Genomic DNA, 16,609 nt, shown 5'->3' on the forward strand with positions numbered 1-16,609 from the left:
ACGCTGTATAAGCACTAAATTTAGCTCTAAAATTTCTGATGTCAAGTGAAAAGAGGAAATGTAATAGCCTCTATTAAGTCTGCCATGATGTAAAAAGAAAATTACCAACTCTTCAAGGGTTACTATTTTAGTTTTTGTACTAAATTCTAAATTTATCCTGAGTTCTCATAAAATAATAGCTAATATATATTGAATATCTGTTTGGGGGCAACCACTGTCTTTATTTGTATATATCAATAATTCAATCATTATAACAGCACTGCAAGATAGATTACCATCCCTGCTTTACCAGGTAGAAAATAAAGGCACAGAGAGAGAAGTTGCCCATGGTTACAGCTAGAAAGAAGCAGACAGAATCTGGACCCCAAAGCTTCTGCTCCTGAATGCCACACTGCATAAAATCTTCATCAGTGGCTCCAGAGATGACCCCAAAGTCTCCATTTCTTAAATCAACACTTAGTCAAAGCCAGGGGCATAATATTGAACTTAATAAAATCATTTGCACTATAAAAACTTAGCTAATAGAACTATTGGAACTTAGCTAAAGACATACAAATTATTCATTACTCAGTATATTATAGGAGTAGAGAACAGCAAACCTACAGGAATAGTTATTATGACTCATATTTAGTAAGTGATTACTATACACCAGCCACTGTGCCAAATAGCTCAGACGCATTGTATAATGTAGTCTTCAATCAGTCTTACAAAGGAGGTGTTTATTTACCTATTTACTCAAAAATGTTGACCATATACACTCTATGTGACAGATACCACAATAAATGGGCCACAATAGTGAAACAAAATATAGCACTGGAGGCTTATATGAATTAAATCATCAGAAACAAACACATAACTGCAAACAGAAATGTGAAGAAAAGATACGTAGTGTTATGACATCTTTTACAAGAAGATTGGACATAATCTAGGAGGGCTTCCCTGTGGAAGTGGCATATAAAATGAAATCTGAAGGTTGTGTCAGAATTAATTAGGTGAAAGAGGAGGAGGGAAAGGCTGTGGGACATGAGGAAATGTGAGGAAACCCAGTGAGAACAAGAACAAGAGAAAACGAGGATGTTGGGGGAGAGATTAACTTGCCCAAGGCCAAGAACTATTAAGGGAGAGAGCCTGGATTCAAATCCGGGTGTCTGTTACATAAATTCATGCTGTTAACTCCTACATTGTAATGCTTCCAACAGCTGAGATTATTTCTCTTAGATATTCTTTAAGAGCTAAAATAGCAGTCAGCTCAAAACCGAGTTCTTGGAGAGCATGTGAAGTGCAAACCGTAGGAGTTCTGTAGGTTTTGTAAAGATTAAAAAAAAAACAGTCCCAGGGTCGGGTTGAGCCATCTGGTTGCCAAAAGAGAGAGAAAAGTGAAATAACCTAAATAAGCACCTTAATTCCTTCCTCTGACAGTTGGCCAAGCCCTGGAGGGAAGGGTGCAATCTTTCCTAACAATTGGAAGACAAAGATGGTGAGGGCTGGATCCTGAAGGTGCAGAAAATGTGGTAGAAAATCTTGGCTGGGAATGCTGTTTACTTTCGATTTACCCTCAATCCCTGCTGCTACTGAGTTAGAATCAAAGAGCTGACCAGTCCTCGAATCCCAGAATGCTTTGAAATTTATCCTAATGCAGAGGCATCATGGAAAGGAGGGGAAAGATTGAGCTGGCACAGAGAGCCCCCGGCCCAACATCAGGATAGAAGAAACAACAAGAGATCTGCAGGCGAGGTCTGTCCCTTCCACATGCTGTGTTGATCAACAAAATATTGTCTTGCACAGTGTATTTTTTTAATAGCTGTCAACATTGAAATTTGGGGAAATTTTTATAAACTTCTCCTTAAACATTGAAGATGAAGAATCACTGGACCCCCATCCTCATGAGCAGCCCTGGGCTGGTAATAAGTAGCTTATGCTCCCTTTGGATGAACTTTATCTCTGGACTGGTGTGTTCTCCCCACTCCACACTGTTTCTTTCACCAGATCCCCTTGACTCATGTATGTCACCTCCTGGATTCCTGAAGGCATCAGAGATTGCATTCCCCATGACTAGGAGGCAGTGAAGCAATACTTTGAGTTAGAGCAAGCTCTGGTGCCACCAAAAAAGTAAATAAATTTGTGTTGGGTTTTGTCTTTATCCCATATGTCGGGGCGGGGTAGGGGGAACTTGCAGAAAATAAAATATAAGTTCTGGACGCTCATGACCCAGAAGGTAGGAAGTTCAAGCAAAGTGTAAGCAGATCGCAAAGGTACAGGGCATCCCAGCCGACAGACACTGGGGTCCCCCTCACATGTTACCTTCAAGAAGCCTATTCTCCCCTCCCCTATTCAGGAGGGTCACAGGATTTGCTGCAGGCATGAAAAAATAAGTTGATGATTTTCTATTAAAGCTCGGTCTCTAAACAACTAGTTTCCAACATTTAATGAAAATGTCCTTTAGTAATATTAAAAGGCTTTAGATGTAGAATTCATCCCTCCCCCTACACACGTTCCTTCTCTAAAAACGAAACAACAGCAGTGGCAACAATGGCATCTATCTTGGTATGATGACAAACTTACCCACATACACGCTGGAAGGATTGCAATGACTTGGTGGGAAAACAAAAGAGGAAAGGAGAAAATAAACCCGATGTAGGATAATTGCACTACTGGTAATCTCTTGGGATTTACATTCTAATTTTTTTCACTTTTCCACTGTTTTGAGAAGACATTCCCCAAAGGCCAGGTGTTAAGGATCAGGATGTGACTATGACAGTCAAAATGATGTTGATGACAATAAGCCACAATAGTAATCAGAAGAAATAACTGTGATGATAGTAATAATCCTGGAGGTGCCATCAGAGCAAAATGTTGCCATGGAAACTGCGAAAATGGGGTGAGGGGGGAGCAGGGATGTAGAAAATCTTTTACAATGGAATGCTGTGTTCCTGCAACTTCTAAGAACGAGCTCACATATTATATCCTAAAGAAGATTCAGATAAATAGCAATCTTTTGTGATTATACACAACAGAGTTAAGGACAAAATGGCTTGCCAAGATCAGGCAGAAGATTCTGGGGTGATGGGTCAGGATGTTTGCCTTCAGGTACTGCCTCAGAGAAACAGCTGTACATCATCTTTATAGAGAAAATTCAGACCAGCTGCACAATAAGGACTATATATACACAACAAAATGAAAACGTTCCAAGCACGGTATTTCTTTTCCATCTTCACAGCTGTCCAGACAGTTCAAGTTTAATAGCGGCACACGTTGCTCTTTCAAGCACAAGAGAGAAACTTTCCAAGTCCCAGGATTGAAATGTGAATGGATATAAAAATCTCCCCAGCTATTTCCAAGAACATAAAGGAAATGTTGGTGCAGAAAGAGGTCAAAAACTCCATCTGGATCATTTTTGAGCTTGGCAATTCTATCTTCGGGGTATTTTTTGTTTAAAAACATTCGTCACAATGCTATGCAATTATATATGAAATCATTCTTTATGTTAGGCCACACCCTGGCAAACACTTGCAAGGAAAATTGCCCTTGTTTTTGGAATAGCCAGCCTGTGCAAATGTGGGCTATGAGACTGCATCAGAAAGCAAGCTCATGGAGAAATTAGGTAACAGAAGGAATGTCAGCCTCTGCCAGGCATGAAGCCCACTTGCAAGGGGACCAAAGAAAAATTCACTGGATATGGTGGTTTCACCAAGCGTGGCTCTCCATAAGCACCCAGGGGCTGACATCTCCAATGACTGGTGAGCTGGCAGTTATTTCACAAGAAAGACTAGTCTCCCCTTCTCCTGAGTTCATACTTTATATCATTATTGAATATTTTTCATTCTCTTTCCTACCTGTGAGACAATCGCTACTAATATTTCTTTTACTATGTTGAATAAATATACTATGATGATAAAAGTCTGATATCTGTTCCACATCATGGAAGTTGATCTGTTAAGAATATAATAATTTAAAATGTTCACCTTTTCATTTTGCTCTCCTTTCCAGGAATTAAAGAGATTAGGGGAATATTTGCTTACATTTCTCAACTGGAAATTAATAATACTGAGGAAACCTTCACAATGATACTCTGAGAGAGACATAAACGTCTCCTAGTTAAAACCACCATTTTTGAAGCTAGATAGAACTGCGTCTAAGTCCCAGTGAGACAGGTTAGTTAGCATGTTGTTAGGCAGACAGGAAGGTCCCTGGTGGAATAAACAAAAGACAGCCATATCCTAAAACTCCAGGCTCTGAAGTAACTCATTCACTCCAGGACAAAATGTAACAGCGCCTTGAGGTTAATAAATTATCTCATAAATCCCTTTTGGCCAGACAAATGGAACAGATCTGATAGATAGAAATGGGTTATTTTGTTAATCCCCTCAGGATGAGCTAACAGAACAAACCTGGTAAATGAATTCCATTAAAAGGCACCAGTTCCCCTTCCCCAAACAGGCAAGGGAAGGTACAAAAGTAAGAGCTTTTGCCTCAGTCAGGGGGCACCCCATTTGGGAACACCCGACTGCTTGGGAGCTGCATTTCTTTGCTTTTTAATAAATTATCCTCTTTTACAATTTCTTGCCTCTCCTTGGTCCATGTTTCCTTTCTTCGGTTTCACAAGGGACAGGATCCCAGCAATCACTCACTCACACTCACTCACAGGAGAAAAATCTCCTGCATCACCAGCTTCGCCATTTACCAGCCGTGAGACCTTTACCTTCCTAAACCCCGTTTTCCTCCTTCATGGAACAAGGATGATGAAATCACTAAAGATATTGGAGGGATTAAACACATGTATATATGTCACGCCTTGTCCACAGTAAGTGCTCAGTGTTTTGATTGAAGGTAATAAGCGGACATCTGGTGATTTTTGCTACTATAAGCCATCGTAAGACATTTGTTCACTCTAAGGGAAACAACGGTAAGAGCATCATTCTATAGTTTTGTGCTGAAGATTCCTTTTCTAACCAAGAGGCAGCCCATTCATTAGTTCCAGAGGGCCTGCAGATGGAGAAAGAACGTTGCATTCCTGGTGCCAGGCCAATGTGGAGGGAAGGGAAATCTCTCCAAAATCACCAGAATTCCAAGAGATGCCCCAGACGTAAATAAGGAAAAAAACCTTTTGAGGACAAGAAGGCACTCTCCTCGCTGCAGCCCGAGGCATCTGACAACAAAGAAAACCCATCACCCAATTTGAAAATATTTAAATCACAGACCTGGCTTCAGGGTGCTTCTGAAGGCTCACAAAACGACCACGTCCTCTGAGTGCCTTCTCAGTGTGAATTTAGAATTCTGCAAACAATCTAGAAAACAACCCTCCTCATCTCTAATCAGTTTTCACATTTATCCCACTAAGTTGCAAAAGGAACCCCACATGTATTCAGTTATCAAAGTTTTTGCTCCTCAAGTCACTTTGATTTTTTTTTTTTTCTTCACTAAAAGCAATCATTCAGAGGACATCTTGTAAGCTGGTATCCCAAACAAACAGACTAGCATGATGCAGGAGTGATTTGAATGCTAAGCGATGTTCCCTTGAAATTATCTTTGTAGTAAAAGTTGTGATGCCGAGAAAAGATCAAAAGGAGCAGAGCTGCAGATAGAGTTCAGAATGACTTAAAAATCAAATATAATAATCAGATGTTAGGAGTTTAGCCAGATGAGCACACAGCCACACTCGGTCCTCCCTTTTTTCGTTAAAATTCCTATTTCATATACACTGAAGGCTGATGTCAAGGGGTGAACAAGCACCAGGAGGCCCTGAGGGAAGGTTCAGAGAGCTCCCAGCCAAGGTTGGCCCTATCATTAGGCAGAACGGGCAGTAGCCTAGAGCTGTGAAATATCAGGAGCAATGAAAATACATAGTGACTGGGTATTCTGTGACTGCCGGCAGACCTGCAGCCATCAACATTTACCAGTCCACCGAGGGCAGTAAAAGTCTTCATCTCCACCTCTCAATTCAATCAGAGACATACAGTATTGATTTCCAACATTAAATTACATGGAGGGTTTTTCACTTTTATTGTTGAATGTGATATTTCCTATTGTTTATAATGCATATGTCTTTTAGAAAAAGAAAAAAAAAACTAGAATTTGATATCCCTGCGTGAGAAAGCTTGCACTCAGAAGCATTTTAAGACATTTCATTAATTTGTACATTTCTATTGCCTGAATAAAGACTCACTGATGTCCTAAGTCGAGACCAGATTTAAAAGGACTCTATGTTGTAATTGTTTAAAGACAAGAGGTATTATCTAAGGGTTATTACCATTCTGTATGTTGATGCAATAAAATATGGAAGAGTTGTGCACTGCTACAAGGACCTACATACTTGATGATAATGATTCAAAAACCCTTTCCCAACCAGCTCTATCTAACCGGGAAAGATTAACTGGGACTCTCACTGCCCTCTGTTAAACATACTATTTGGTTCCCAGAGAATGACAGTTCCCACAACTAGTAAAACATTCATTGGTGTACCCATGCAATTCTGCCCAGGCCCCTGAACTGGATGCTTAGCAAGGGGCTGTTTCCTGTTTTTAAATCCAGCGATGCCCATTGCACTTGTTACTGTAATTCTGTAATTTAATTAAGTATTATTAAAAGGAATTAATATGAATACCAAGAGCAAAAGATCTGTTTCTACAAAAACCACATTAAATGTGTTGGAAAGAGAAATAAAAACATACTTTTATATTAAGTGTGAGCAAGACAACTGTAAAGGATTGAGGGAGGAAATCATAAAAATCTAGAATACTGATCTCATATTGTTTTGTAAGTTTCTGTAATTTTCCCTTCACTTAAGAAACTGAAGCTGAGCATTGTTAGTGATGCTGTATGGGTGTCATTTGTGCATAAGAGCCAATGAATCACATTAATCAGCAGATCCAAATTCAAGGATGAGGTCTTGACCTACTTCACAAGGCTGATGAATTAGTGTATAATTATGAGATTCATGTTTAAATAAAGTCTGTAAGATACGCGTAAGCTATTTTTTATGATTTCCTTCTTTGACCTTTTTTGATTGAATGTTCAACTAAGCGTTCTACTTTGGTCAAAGAAGAGGAATGTTATTATCTTACACATGAAAATGGTACTTTGCTGTTATATTGAGGTAATTTCTCCTTTCTTTTACCATCAGGGGAATCCCAACTTTGAAAGATACAGAAATGCTACATATATCCTTGCTAGTGATGTTGCCAATAGGATGACATTAGCATCTGTTTCCAGCTCAGATAGTGCAAATCCCTTCTCCAATAAGAGTTACAGTTTTTGTGCCTCTCACAAAATACATAATAAAAGTAAGATGGAATATGGTCTTTTAATCTTGGAATCATAAAAAAAAAAAAAATTGTTGAGGGATGGGAGCTCACACCACTTCCAGATGAGACATCACAAGCTGAGAAGTGATAGAGCACATGGCTTTTCATGTGTGTGGCTTCCTCTTGCACAACAATAAAGGGAAATCTCAGGCAGGATCAGGAACACTGATTATTGCTTTGGTTTAATCTATTATATCTTAGATTCTGGAAAACAAAACATGGTGACATGCTCCAGTCTCTGTCTTCATCCAGAGAAGCTATGACTACTTCTATGTAGATGATCAGAGACTGTTAGGACATGGTTCTGAGGCTGTCTAGCTGTCACGATGAAAAATGCCCCAGCTGCAAATTGATTTCCAAATAGCCAGTCCCAAATGGGCCACCTTTAATAATTAAACAACTGAACAAAATCTTGTTATTTTGTAGTTAAGGTGACTGGAGCACGTCAATCATATATGATCTGATCAGTGTACTCATCAAATAAAAAGAGTTGATTTGCTTGTTCTAATGTATGTTGCCTTTGCCATGTATATATGCTAATGACACATCAGAAAAAAAATTACTAAATAACTATTTTGTAACTTTACCCAATAAGTATAATAAAAATCTATTAAAATGTGATATATTCAGATTAGGAAATAATAGAAGTTAACCATGTCCCTAAAAACACCTGCTAAATTGTGCATTCTATAATATAGAATTTTCCTTGCCTCCTCTCTAGACTCATCGTCTCTTTATATCCCTATCATTCCCCTATTTCCATTTAACAATCAATAATTACTACAACCATTTTTCTTAACTTTACAGTCTTGGTCAAATTACTCTCCCTGTAAATGCTAAGAAAGATCCACCCTGCAAGGTGAGCCACCTTGAAACCACACCATTAACATGGTCATTCCCAGGATCCCCAGCGCTTCCCGTCACTGGATACAGTCACCTTTGTCCCAGCAGAATTCTAGGAGGAAGTCTTGGAACATGCTTGTACTGCAGCTCACTGCTGAAAGCTGGTAATTCTCTGGGATTCCACCAATCCTTACTTACCAAAAAGGGGATAGCAGAGAAACAGCATATTGGTAGCCTGTTTATTTTTACTTTAAACTCAGAATTTCCTTGGGAGAAAAAAAATGTAATTCCAATGGGAGCATTCCAAGGAAAACCAGAAAGATAAATAAAGTTGTGCTCTCAAAATGGAGGAAAGAGGAGAGAGGGAGGGAGAGAGGGAGAGAAGAAAAAAAGGAAAGACATGGAAAGAAAAGAAAAAATTGGGAATGTTTTCTATAAAGAAGTTAAATACTATAGAAAAAGGTAAATATGAAGAAAAGAGGTGGGGAGCTGTTGACTGAAGAGCTACAACTTTCTTGTGGTGATGATGATAAAACACTCTCAGGGAAAACTGTAGGAGTGCAGGAGAATTTAAAATGGTGAAGAGCTATGGATGATCTCCCCACCACCACCACACTTCTTTGACAGGAAGTTTTTAAATATGTACTCAATTAAAACCAAGAGCAGCGACCCCTCCAAAGTGCTGGGAGCATTAGTCATCCTCTGCTCCCTGCACAAATCTACAATGTAGATCATAATATTGGTAAAGGTTTAAGTGTTAGGTACTATGCCATGCAATTTTTCTCATATACAGCATCACTAATTTAAAACAGTCCATAGATGCAAATACATCTGCATTTGGATATTAATAACAGCAGCACTTATAACAGCAAAACAGGGAATATTGCAAAAATTACTAGCAATAAAACTTTTTAAAATGGTGAAAGAAATTGTGATACATCTGTGCAATGGAACACTATACAGCCATTTCTGGTTAAAAAAAGAACGAAAGAAAGAAAATTGTTGAGTGTGTTTTACAAATAAAGAGATTTATAGAACTACAGGAAATGTAACAATATAGGAAAGAGTTGAAAGGGATACACATCATACATAACCACAACTACGTCTGATAGAGAATGAAATCAGAAGAATGAAAAAGGGATATTTCTTATTTCTTACTTACATAATTCAAAATGTATAGAGTTGCATACTTTATTTTTTGTGATATATGGGTATCTTTTCTCAAATTTAAACATGCAGATGTTTTGTGACAATAGTCCTAGGCATACTTTGTGTAGGAACCATATAACTTCCAGCATCCCAAGGGTTTTTAGGATGAAACTTGAAGAACCCTAGACACAATACAGGTTCCCTTTATAGAGTCAGCAATCCCCAGCAGAAGACAATACAAGAATCTGTGGGCACACCTAATCGCCAGGGTCTCCAAGAGGAGAAACTGTCCAAGGCAATTCCTGGAGTTTGTGGCCCTGACAAGTTAGCTTGTGAATGTCAGAATTGAGAACTAGAATGTCAAAGATTGCATTTCCTTCCAAAAAATATACTATAAGGAGGAGTTTTTAGAGGCTAGCCACAAAATACCTTGGAAAGTTACATTGCTTATGTAAATCAAAATTTGTGGATTTCATGAGTAAATAAGAATATTCTTCAAAATGGTATGAGAAACTGTACATACTGCTTTTAATACTTTTTATCTTGCCTGCTCCCAAAATCATTTGAGATGATTGAAAAGTTATATGTCATATGTAGCAATATGTAATGTAGAACAAAATCTTTAATCTTCAATTTAGGAGTCATTGGAAAGAAGAGTCTGAGAGCACATTCTTAATATAAACTGTTTTTGTTTATATTGATTTTCTGCTAACAAGGTAACATCTATAATTACCCCTGCAATAGAGTAAGTAGGATTATGCATGTTTATCAATAGTTATGTATATTGTCTCACAGAAATATCCACTTTTCATAAATTAACTCTGAAGTGATTTCTACATTATCAAAAGTCAGCTACATTAGTTAATCTTTTTTTTTTCCATACAGTACTACACTTATTCATTCAACAATTTTTTGAGGGCTTACCTACTGTATTCCAGGAACTGTGATGTGTGAAAATTCTTTGTAAAGTAGAAAGTGCTATTCAAATACCAATGACTATTTTCAGTCTGAGCAGCCATTTCCCAGTCTGGTGCTTCCTTAAAGCTGTTATTGGCTACTCTTGAGGGGAAAGAAAAAAAGACAGAATCTGATAAGTTTCACAGAGGTGATACAGAAATCTCAGCCACTTCACCATTTTAAAGAATATCATATATTATTGTACCCACAGTGAAGGCAAAAGGACTCGTCTAGGTGGCCTAACAGAGTGAGGAATGTTGGTTAGGCAGCACCACCTAATGGCTGCTGGACAGAACCTGTATCCTCTACCTTGGGAACGTGGCCTGCTATAGAATTTTTTCCTAGCTGTGTTTTAGATATAGGCAGCATAGGCAGTGAGCCTATTGCTTGTGCAAAGGTCAAAAGAGGTCCATTAACTGAACCACTTCCTTAAATGCTGATAGGAGTGTGGCTAGACACTGTCAGGCTCATGTAGAATCAGTGGTAACCACTCGGCTCACCCAAAGCCCACGAATTCAGGCCACCGCAACTAATAAGACAACACCATGTATTCTATTTAAAGACACCTCTTTTGATTCCTGCTACAGTCAAGGAAAGAGGAAATAGAAACTTCTTAGCCTAAACTCTGCTATAACTTAGCATTCATCTGGAAAAAACTTCAAGGAAAACTCAGGCTAAGGTTCTATTTCCAAAGATTAACTTCAAAGAACAAAATGATTTAGTTAAGGGATAATGTCCCCTCCCTCTCATTGTTACACACAAATCTAGAAGAAATGCCTTCTTCAGCTCTTTCTACTCTTTGGTTGTTATCATCAGGAAACAGTAATGTATACTTGTGCACCAAAAGTACAGTGTCGTGTTGTTTATTGAGTTAACCCATGAAAACTTCCAACTTCATTATTTCCACATATTTTTTTTCTGGAAAAAAAAGTGACTAAATCTCATGAACACACCAAACTTCCAGCCTCTCCCTTCCTCTCTCACTGCTGCTGAGTCTGGTCTTTGTCTTCCAGGTTTTCAATTTCCTGATCTTTACCTCCTCATTCAAGCCCCTACCATTCCTGCTCCATTCTCTCAGACATACTTTTAAGATGCTGGTTTTCTGAAATCCATTCTTCCACCTCTACACCCTCCCTTCTAATTTTCAATCTCACATTATTCCCAGTCAGCCATTTTGTTTTGATCCCCATTTTGAACACAAAGCATGGTTGGGGGTAGAGGGAATCCCATAACTGAGTAGATTGGATCTGCAACATGTCCATGTCATCTAATTCCACCTCAATCCATTGAGCAACCCAGTCAATTGTCTCTACTCACCCCTGCTGAGCATCCCTTTATTGCTCTTTCAATGCTTCTCCACCCTTCTCAAACCCCCACCAATCCACAGCCAGCTTTCCTTGCTACCTACTTCACTAAGATGATAGATGCCCTCCATCTGAACTCCCTTAATTATTCTCCCTTAAGCCTCCAATTTCCCTATTTCTCATTGTTTTCCCTTTTTATCCTCATTCAGCCAGAAGTGTCTTCTAAGGCTAATTTTTTCCTCAGGGTTTTATCCCACTCCTTCCTTCTTCAGGTACTTAACCTATGGATCATTGCCTCTCTTCACATCTTCCATCTCTACCTTAAGCATCTTCCTTCCTTGATTTAAAAATGTAACTTTTCTCTTGAACCATTTTTGTTCTCAAGATAAATTTCCATCCTGTTCCTCCTCTTTGCCAAACTTCTGGAAACAGTATCGTGTTTCCCTGAAAATAAGACCTAACCGGAAAATAAGCCCTAGCATGACTTTTCAGGATGACATCCCCTGAATATAAGCACTAATGCATCTTTTGGAGCAAAAATTAATATAAGACCCAGTCTTATTTTCGGGGAAACATGATAGTTGTAACCTGTCACCATATCCTTCCATCTCTTTAACCCTCTATTCAATAACTATCAGATTTTTCTGCCACTACGCAATGGTATTTGGACTCTTTAAGGCACCAACAACCTCCTAATTACCAAATTCAATGACTTTTCCTTGGGTCTTCACTTTCTCTGTATTTCCTCAGAATCCACCCTTGATTTACCATCCTCTCCATGAAACCCCTTCTTGCAATGACTTCCAGAAACATATGCCCACCTTTTTCTCCTCCTACTTTTGTAATCATTCCTGCCCACTATTTCTGCTTTCTTTTCCTTAGAGCTGTCTCCAAGGAAACCATGTGCCCAGCACAGGGGATACTTCAAGTACAGTGCAAATAAAAATCTCTGCCTCCATGAAGCTAACATTCTAGGGGGAGACAGAAAATAACAGTCATTAGGCAAATTATTTCATATGTTAGAAGACAAAGCAAGTATGCTTATTATCTCTAGCTTAAATATGAGAAAATAGAAGCCTAAAGAGAGTAAATAGTGTGTACAAGAACATATAATTTGTATTGGGATTACTCCCATCCAAAACCCTGACTTCTAAACCCACAGTTTTATTCACTGTGTTATACAAAATCTTCAATGCCTAATGAAAGGCCTTTGGAAAAGGAACCCTCGGGTAGAAAAGGATTTCATACAGCAAATCTCTACTTTTCCCCCAAGCTTTGCCTTTCCATAGTTGGTTCCCTACCATATGCTGCCGGTTCCCTACCATATGCTAGACCTTGTGCCTAGTACAGTATGGGAATTTAATCAATATTGGTTGAATGAATGAGTAAATGAGTGAATAAGCAAATAAATAAAAAAATAAATTGCTGGATGCTAAAGTTACACAGGTGAATAAGACATATTCCAGTCCTCAAGGAGCAGTTTAGCTCACTTGCTAAATATGTACACATGTGAGTACAAAATTCAACATATTCAAAAATAAGTTCATCTTATTTTAAAAAAACCTTGTCCTCTTGTCTTACCTCGTTTAGGTTCTCCATTGCATTTAACCTCAGAATCACTTTCACCTCCCTCACACTGGGCCTCCACACCTCCCAAGTCCAAGGCCTCTTTTTCCTTCCCACTGTCACTTTCCTAGGTCATAATCTTATAAACTTTTATGTAAATTATTACAGTAGCTTCCAAACTGGACACTACAGCTCCAGTCTGTCTTTCTGCCTCCACTCCCACCCATGCCACTCATTCTTCATTCTACCCTCAAAATTACCTTTCTAAAATCTGTATAACCAGCTCAGCTCCCTTTTTCAAAAACATTGATTGCTTCCCATCTTCCTCTAACCTGGCATTCATAGCCATCCACTATCAAGCCCCAGCCTCCAATTCCAGTCTTCCCTAAGCTACACCCTCTTGTTTTACGTAATCTCCAGGTAACCTCACCTCAGCCTCATTGGATTAGTCTCTGATCTGGAGCAAGCCCTGTTGTCTCCAGCCTCTGTGCATATGTCCAGGCTGTTCTCTCCTCCTAAAATTCTTTTCCCCTAGTCTGTGATCATTCTAGACCTCCTCCAATACCTAACTCAAATCCCATCTGCCTCCAGATGGCTCCCAAGTTAGAAATATCCTTTCTCTCCTTTCTCTTAATGAAATCCATTCATAGCATTTATTGTAGCACATTTAACCGTCTTCCTCATGTTAGAATCACTCCCCTGTGGGAGTCTGAGACCGTGGACTCTATCTAACTCATCTTTATAATCCCCATAGTACTCAGCCTAGTGGTGGCTGATTGGTTTGGGAGCAAAATATTTTGTCTATAAATTAAATGAGCATAGCATGGTGCTAATGAGGAATGACTGAGGTTAAACAAGATTTCAAAAGAAGAAGAAGAAAATAAACACCTTTGCAGAAGAGAAGTTAGTATGCTAATTGTGGACCACGTCTCAATCTCATCAGTCCTCCAGCAAATACATAGTTTTCCAACCCTTGTAATTTCTCCACAAATACAAAGCCACATTCATAGGGAAGACTGATGAGAGAGTTTCCCTACTCATCATCACTACTATAAATACAACTCAACATACATGCCCTGTAGACACTAGATCAATATCAAACACTCACATAAAAGATGACCTTAACAAAAGCCACACTAAGCTGGAAAAAATACAAAATTTTAACTTGTCCAATGCCAGTTTCTGAACCATCCCAGAATATGGCCTCTTGATGACTGGAAGGCAGTGGGGCAGAGGGTAGGAAGAGGGGACTTGCAACTTCAATAGGAGTGAGACAAAGGGGAGGGCCCACTACCACCTGCTGGTCCCCAGCCAGTGACTTTCCATGTTCTGCAACCTGATATTTGCAACCTAAACACTGATGAGATGCCTTCATACCTTTCTGACTTGACCTGTAATTTCTCCATCCCATTCCTGCCCACAAACTGATGGTCAGCCTGTTCCTTTCTTGGATAACTCCATGTAACAGTTGGCAAGAGCTGCCATAACCAAGTATCACAGACTGGTTGGCCTGAACAACAGAAATGTATTTCCTCTCAGTCTGGGGGCTAGAAGTCTGGGATGAGCAAGGTTATTTCCTCTGAGGTCTCTCTCCTTGACTTGTAGGTGGCCGTCTTCTTTCTTTGTCTTAATGTCATCTTCCCTCTGCGCTTATCTGTGTCCTAATATACTCTTCTTAGAAGGATGCAAGTCATATTACATTGAGATCCATCCTAATAACCTCATTTTCACTTAATTATATATTTAAAGACCCTATCTCCAAATACAGTCATAGGCTGAGTTCCTGGGGGTTAGAACTTTAACATACAAATTTGAGGGGGAACACAATTCAGCCCATATCAACACTTCATGAGATACTGTGTCCCTCTCTGATCTCTGACTCTGGCTATTGCTCATACCTCTGATGGGAACAGAGGGACTAATGTCCCTGGTCCCAAATTCCTGAATCCCTTACAGCTTATCAGTCAGTAGTGAAAAATAACTAGAAAAGATAAACCTTGAGAAAAGATTTCCAAAAACAGTATGTATTTGCTTGATACGTTCGCTCTATGTCAACTTCTGTACATAACCACCCAGAGTTAGCTATAGCCACAGAGTATGGGAAAATCTAGAAATGCTAGGCCATCGCTCTACAAAAGGAACATAAGAGTGAACCACAACGCCTACTTACTGAATGCCCTGGCATCAGCATCCAGCTCAATCCTTGAATTTACAATCTCCATTCAGCTTGGATCATTACTGAGTCTTTATACAATCAAATTAACCCTCAGTATAACCTCAGCATTGAAACTTCTAATGCCAATGTTAGGTCCCTTTTATCCCATATTTTTCCTAATGTCCATCTCCAACCTTGCCCCACATTAATAATTTTACTGCCATGGGGATAAGAAATACAGAATGGGGAATATAATCAATAATGTTGTAAAGATCATGTAAGGTGCCAGATGGGCCCTGGACTTATCAAGGGGATCACTTCATAGACTGTGTAGATACATGACCAATGTGCTATACAACTGAAGCTGAAGTAGAATAATATTGTAGGTCAACTATAAGAAAATTATATAGTCATGGGAGGTGGAACATAACATAAGGAAGATAGTCAATGGTATTGTAACAGTTATATAAGATGTCAGGCTATAGTAGCTTGGGGGAGGAGGGTTATCACTTTGTGAGAGGTGTAAATGTCTGACTATTATATGGCTTTGTACACCTGAAACTAATAAAAATATAATAATTTTACTGCACAATTACTGATACCAGTGTTAAAATAGTTTATTAAAAAATAATAAAATTTTCCTTAACAAGAATCCAGCTAATCAAAATTTTGATTAAACTTTTTGCACAAATTATTTTTTAAAGAAAAATTCAAAAGACAATGAAAAATAGTAGATATGAGTTTTTGAAAAATAAACTTCTAGAGAATGTCCCAGGATCAATCCATATTTAACCCAATTTCCTTCAACTTCTCCATGTAAAATATTATACAATGAGAATTTATACTCGGACTGAGAACCCTGAGGCACTGTAAAATTCTTAATCATCAAAAATGCAATTATGCTCACTATCCTGTAATTACTAAGGAAAGAAAGTGCACTCATACATTTTACAAAGATTTTCTAAAGAGAGGAAATGGTAAGTTACATGTGTTGGAGGGGAGAGTTTCTAATTAACATTCAATTAATCAGAAATTCAAGTAACCAGAAACCCCATTTCTTAAGCATTCCATGAGCACTTGCTATGTGCCAACCATTGATTTATTTTCCTTTAGAAAAGTGCAAGAAAGGACATTTCCTAATTGATAGATGGAACACGCTCCTGGTAATACAATTTAACAAATGACTTCCCTCTGGATTTGCATATCAAGGGAGGTCATATGTAAATATACAAAGCTTTGAAATTTTTAGATATTTTAGACAGCTAAATATGAATGAGATAGCAATAATAGTTTTCAAATTTGATCTTATTAAACCATAAAGTGTTTCTCCCTGC

The sequence above is a fragment of the Rhinolophus sinicus genome, linkage group LG09 (assembly GCF_036562045.2).
Source record: "Rhinolophus sinicus isolate RSC01 linkage group LG09, ASM3656204v1, whole genome shotgun sequence".
Classification (NCBI taxonomy): domain Eukaryota; kingdom Metazoa; phylum Chordata; class Mammalia; order Chiroptera; family Rhinolophidae; genus Rhinolophus; species Rhinolophus sinicus.